At 34.0% G+C, this 7,106-nt stretch overlaps 1 pseudogene; it reads right to left on the reverse strand.

The window, feature by feature from the left end:
* Window positions 1–6,211: 6,211 nt before the first annotated feature.
* Window positions 6,212–6,505, reverse strand: LOC114204886 (ORM1-like protein 2 pseudogene; annotated as a pseudogene).
* Between the last annotated feature and the right edge of the window lie 601 nt (window positions 6,506–7,106).

A 7,106-nucleotide genomic window follows, 5' to 3' on the forward strand; every position in this document is an offset into this window, starting at 1 on the left:
AACTTCATCCTCTAGGCTTAAGTTTATATTTCTTTCTGTACCCAAATCTTCAGTTTTATTTCTTTGCTCTTCAATAAAGATATGAGAACACATGTAAGTGGCAGTGGTAAAGTCATGTAAAGAACTTCACTGGCCCACTCCATTTCACCACATTCTCCTAGCTTTCTGTTTGAACCCTCTAAGAATACTGTGCTCTGTATTGAAAATTTTTAGCAACCCCAGGATTTACTTGCATCATTGCATAAAAAAGGCATAACCCTGTCAGTGTCACATAAATGAGAACAAGCAAAGCAGTGCTCTCTTAATTCATTAGTATTCACTTTGCAGCACTGGACTTCTAATTAAGATTCATAAGTATTCATCTTCATTCAGGCTATTCTACATTTTATTTGCTACATTTGGTTAGAAATATTTAGACACATTAACTGTTCTTCCAGTCAGAACAAATACTTCCTGTGTTTGTGAATAAGCCAACTGATAACTGTCCGCTGTCAAAAGCAAAATACAAAAACATGTTTTGTTCCCATTTTCAATTTTCCTTTATTTCTTTACATAAGTCATTGTATTTGGACAAAGAAAAGTAAATTGTTCTAAGAGTGAACCTTTGAACTGGTATTGTTAGCTTCTTCCTATGGTAATAATGTCCTCAAGTTACGCTGGTAAATATATTACAGAAAACTATGAACCTGAGAAGTTTGCACCTTTGATAAAGAAAGTGATCAGATGACGGGAGGGTGACTTGAAGCTCCAACACCTGAGTATTGGTTGAAGGGTTGACAGATGATTATTTCAGAGGAAAGATTTTATGGGCTGGGGAACAGCTTCTGCTAGAACATAAGAGAGAAATTTGATTTATTCTATGTTGTCTGAAAAGAAACAACCAGGATTGACATATAGAAATTATAAGGAAAGAAACTGTAGTTCAAAAATGAAAGACCTCATTAATAATTATATTTGTTCAAAAATAACATAATCTGACTTTGGAATTCCACAGGATAACGGGGCCACCAAATTTAGAATCTCCATATATCTTCTGAATACCATAGAGATCAGAGACAATGAGTAAAACTGCCCAATAGCTCATGCCTACAACATGACTAAAACAGAATAACACTTCAATTTACATTGACTAAGATAAACATTCAGAAACCAGAAGAACCACCTCTGGATCCCCCGCAGAGCAGGAAGTGGCACTTGGGGTGTGGACTGCAGATATAATTATCTTCCAAAAGATAGAGTCCCGCTATCTTTGAGAGTAAATAAATCTGGTATCTGGATGTTCAGAGTTCGGGTTATGGGGAAGTGAGAGGGAGGGCCTTGAAAGTGGATGCAATCATATTGGGAGTTGTACCTCTTCTCCAGAAGAGCACAAAGACTTGGAAGGGAGAATGGCTTTGGATCCCCATGGATTTGAGGGATAAGGGGAAAGGAGGAATAAGTAGTAGAAATGAAAAGATTTTACAAAAACAAAAGAATATAGAAACATCAGAAGACACCATTATCCTCTCTCCTCTGCCCACAAAAAAATGCAGACATTAATTAAAGAACCTGCACTTCATCATACCAACAGAAGAGGGGACTCTTGCACTAAGAAATCTAAAAAGCCACCAAACTTTCTTTTCTCCTTAAAATTATTGCTGGCATAGGAAAATGTAAGATATTCCAAAATTAACAGAAAAAGGAAGACACCATCCATACTAAGGGTATTGTATTAGAAAACCAAAAAGTGAAAAGCAAAACATTTCAGATGATGAAAATTATTCCCCAAAAAACAACCACAAAGCACAGAAAAATATGCCATCTAAATTAAATATCCTTAAACAAGTATTTGGTGATATGAAAAAACTCAAAGAATATATTTAAAAGTTCAAAATAAAAATTAACATAAAAACAAGAAGATGTAAAATGAGAGTTGACTAGCTCAGGAACAAAACTGAAAATAAAGAAAAAATCATCAACAAAACAAAGACAAAACTGGAAGACATCCAAGGAACAACACATTAGACTGAGAATATAATATGAGACATAAGCAAAAATTAAAACAATAAAATAATTTAAATAGAGAGGTAAAAAAGATCAGCAAGAAGATAATAGAGAAGATGGGGAAAAAAATCTAAATAAGGAAATGGTCATTAATGACGGTATTAGCACAAAGATAACTATAAGAACAAAAACAAACATAGAACAGGTAAAATACATATTTTATATATGTGTATATAATGATAAATATATTTATAGTAGACATATAAATATATTTATAAATAAATATATAAATACATAATACATATTTATTTTATTAAGTATTTATAAATAAATACATAAATATTTTATATATGTATATATAATATTAAAGGTATTAAGATAAGGAACATAAAAATATATAGACAACATAGAAAAAGAAATGCAACAAATACATAATACACAGTAAATATGTAAATATTAAACATATAATAATTATATCAATAAATAAAAATGAATTTAACTCACCTATTAAAAAACATTTCATATTGCCTCATGTAGCAAAACCTAACTGTTAAATAAACAGACCCACTTAAAACAAAATGATTCAGAAAAGCTAGACAAGGTAAATGCAAATGAGTAAGAAATCTTGACATTCCATGGCTTGGAAATACCAAATTAGACAAAAAGTTTATTTCATAATGCTAAAGGATCCAATTCACAGTGAAGAAGTAATGGCTATGAATACATATTCACCATATAATCCAGTAACTTCCTTAACAAACCATAAATTACAGAAAACACAGAAAACCAGACAGAACTACAGGGAAGCTTAATACTTCACTCTTGCTTAAAAAGAAAAAAGAATAAAAAAAGAAAAAAAATTAAGATATATAACCTACATAATATAATCAATAAGGTAGATCTTATTGACACATACAAAAAAAGAACATACTTTCTTCTCAAGTATACATGAAGCATTCAGTAAATCCGACCATCTATGAGGTTACCAAAATCTGGTGTTTCATAAAGTAAAATTAATGCCACATTCTGTGACTATAAAACAATAATTAGAAATTAATTAAAAACAGAAAACAAAGACCCTTAAGTGAAAGGCCTTTCAATAAAAAAAAATTTAAACTTTCTATTAAACAATTCTTTGGAAATGAAGAAATAAAATCAAAATTTCTAAATTTCCAAAGAATCGTGATAATAAAAAAATAAAAATCAAAGAATCTATGGAATACAATAAAAGTGGTGGCCAGAAGAAAATGTATAGCCTTAAACACTTATATCAATAAAATGAAAATATAAAAATAATCAAATTCCCAACAAAGTTAGAAAAAGTACAGTAAGGGCGCCTGGGTGGCTCAGTTGGTTAAGCGACTGCCTTCGGCTCAGGTCATGATCCTGCAGTCCCAGGATCGAGTCCCGCATCGGGCTCCCTGCTCAGTGGGGAGTCTTCTTCTCCCTCTGACCCTCTCCCTTCTCATGCTCTCTCTCTATCTCATTCTCTCTCTCAAATAAATAAATAAAATCTTTTAAAAAAAAAGTACAGTAAAATAAATTTAAAGTATAATAAAGAACAATAATAACAGCAGATATTGAGTTATAAAAAGGAGAAAAAAATGCCAAATAAATCAAAATACTAGTTCTTAAAACATAAGCAATAATATAAAGTACTATCTTAACCAGTCAAGAGGGGGAAAAAGGAGAAAGCATACAAATAGAAAGTAAGACATAATAAAGAGAAATTTATCTTGAAACAGGATTTTAAAATCATAAGACAGTAGTTTATAAATATCTATGCAAACAAACTAGAAAAACCTAGATGAAATAAATAATTTCTTAGGAAAAATTGAATCCTATAAAGATAGCCAAATTAAACAGACCAATTTCCATAGAATAAGTAGAGAAAGTTATTAAAAAAACCATACTGTAATAAAGGAATCAGAATCAGATGTCTTCATAGAATAATTCTGTCAAAGTATCAAAACCACATGTTCCCAATACTACCTAAACTGTTTCAGTGAATGCAAAAAAGGAGAAAAACCTTATAATCATTTTTATGAAGCAAGTATAATACTGATACATCAACTTAATACAGATATCATACATTTTTAAAATTCTTATGAATTCATTTCTAAATACTGATGCAAAAAATAATGCTAAACAAATATTAGCAAAAAATATCAACACTATATGAAAATAATACAATACGAGGCAAGAGAGATTTATTCCAAAATTATAAGGATGGTTTAATATTAATTTAACATATTTTACTCTACTAAAAATTTAAGAATCATATTATCACCATAGAAGCTAAAAATAAGGCCTCTGACAAAATTTGACAACTATCCTTCATTTTTAAAAAAATACTTAATAAAATAGTATTTAATGCATATGTTCTTAACATGATTACTAAACATCACTCCTAAAGCCAATATCTTACATAACGGGAAACTTCTGACAAGAGGCATTCCCACCAGGATGAGGAACAAGGCAAGGAGGAGTTCCATTGTCTCAGTACTTTTTGACATTGGCGGTATTAGCAAAGCAAAATAAAATAGAAGATTAAGCATTGTAAAAGAAGAAAACAGAACTCCCTATTTGCAGATCATATGACTATAAATCCGGAAAATCCAAGGAATTATTTTATTTATTTTGTTAATTGTTATGTTAGTCACCATAGAGTACATCATTAGTTTTTGATGTAGTGTTCCATGATTCATTGTTTGCATATAACACCCAGTGCTCCATGCACTATGTGCCCTCCTTAATACCCGTCACCAGGCTAACCCATCCTCCCACCCCCCTCCCCTCCAAAACCCTGTCTGTTTCTCGGAGTCCATAGTCTCTCATGGTTCATCTCTCCCTCCAATTTCCCCCCCTTCATTTTTCCCTTCCTTCTCCTAATGTCCTCCATGCTATTCCTCATGTTCCACAAATAAGTGAAACCAGATGATAATTGACTTTCTCTGCTTGACTAATTTCACTTAGCATAATCTCCTCCAGTCCCATCCATGTTGATGTAAAAGTTGGGTATTCATCCTTTCTAATGGCTGAGTAATACTCCATTGTATGTATGGACCACATCTTCTTTATCCATTCACCTGTCGAAGGGCATCTCAGCTCTTTCCACAGTTTGGCTATTGTGGACATTGCCGCTATGAACATTGGGTGCATATGGCCCTTCTTTTCACTACGTCTGTGTCTTTGGGGCCCTTCCTTTCACTACATCTGTGTCTGTTGAAGGGCATCTCGGCTCTTTCCACAGTTTGGCTATTGTGGACATTGCTGCTATGAACATTGGGGTGCATATGGCCCTTCTTTTCACTACATCTGTGCAATTGCTGGGTCATAGGGTAGCTCTATTTTTAAGTTTTTGAGGAACCTCCACACTGTTTTCCAAAGTGGATGTACCAACTTGCATTCCCACCAACAGTGTAAGAGGGTTCCCCTTACTCCACAATCTTTCCAACAAATTTTTCTTGCCTTGTCAATTTTTGCCCTTCTAACTGGTGTAAGGTGGTATCTCAATGTGGTTTTGATTTGGTGAATTTCCCTGATGGCTAATGATAATGACAAAAACGGCTAACATTTTTTCATGTCTGTTAGCCATTTTTATGTCTTCTTTTGAAAAGTGTCTGTTCATGTCTTCTGCCCATTTTTTGACTTGATTATTTGCTTTTTGGGTGTTGAGTTTGACAAGTTCTTTATAGAGCTTGGATATCAGCCCTTTGTCTGTAGTGTCATTTGCAAATATCTTTTTCCATTCTGTGGGTTGCCTCTTTGTTTTGTTGACCGTTTCCCTTGTTGTGCAGAAGCTTTTTACCTTGATGAAGTCCCAAAAGTTCATTTTTGCTTTTGTTTCACTTGCCTTTGGAGATGTATCTTTTTTTTTTTTGAAAAAAAAAATATCTTTATTATAAGGAAAATACACAGCAAAACAGAGCTGGAAGGTGGTGCAGGTGGAAGATCTGGAAAAACTTAATCACCAAACAAACTGCTCAAACATGGCTTCCTGCTGTAAGGGAGAGTGATTTGGCCTTTATCTTTTCCACCTTTCCTGATTCAAAGAAATCTGCTCTTAGCAGGGCTGGGCCCAGGGAGCCCCATTTTCCAATCTGTTTTCTTCCTGGGAGTTTGGGAAAGGTTATATAGTTCTTGGGCTTTCAAGACACAGAAGACAATATGGAGAAGGAAAGGATGTTACAGCCCTTTGGTCCAGTGTTATCCCCAGTCCCATCCCTCAGTATTTGTTGATGCCAAAGAGATGAACCCCAGGGAATTGGGGTAACTTAGGCACCAGTACGCTGAGCAATGTGGCTGTGTTGATGAGGAAGTGAGCAGCATCATATTTGGTGTAGAAGCTGGCCAGGAGGTAGCAAGTTATGGATGACGTTGGTCAGGGTCCAGACAACAGGAATGCTGAAGAAGGGGATGCTGAGTAGCACCACATACAGCAGTCCTACCAAGATGATGTAGGCCAGCCAGATGCCCCGGTGTTGGGGTTTACTTCACTGTGTGCCACCCCCACATTCATCCTGCTGGCGTCAGCAGCCCATCCAACTCAAAGCGCGGCGTTCGCTTCCACCTGGAGATGTATCTTGAAAGAAGTTGCTGTGGCCGATGTCGAAGAGGTTACTGCTATGTTCTCTAGGATTTTGATGGATTCCTGTCTCACATTGAGGTCTTTCATCCATTTTGAGTTTATCTTTGTGTATGGTGTTAGAGAATGGTCGAGTTTCATTCTTCTGTATATAGCTGCCCAATTTTCCCAAGGGATTATTAATAAGAAACTAAGTCAAACAATAAAGTAGAAGGATATAAATTTAATACACAAAATCGGTAACTTTCATATATACAAATAATCAACCAGAGGATATAAGGAAAATGCAAATGTGCAAAATGTATATAAGGAAAACTTGAAAACACACCTGTCTTGAATAAATGGAAACATATTCATTTTCTAGGAAAGAACTCAATATCCTGACTACATAATTTCTCTCCAAGATATTACATACATACGTAACATATGTATTTATATGCGTATGTATATATACATAGCATTCCCAATAAAAATATGTTTTCTTAACAAAGCTAATATTAAAGGTCATATTGAACAATAAGTATTAAAGAATATT

The sequence above is a fragment of the Eumetopias jubatus genome, unplaced genomic scaffold (assembly GCF_037043125.1).
Source record: "Eumetopias jubatus isolate StellerSeaLion01/CBP00866 unplaced genomic scaffold, mEumJub1_p1.0 scaffold_5, whole genome shotgun sequence".
Lineage (NCBI taxonomy): Eukaryota > Metazoa > Chordata > Mammalia > Carnivora > Otariidae > Eumetopias > Eumetopias jubatus.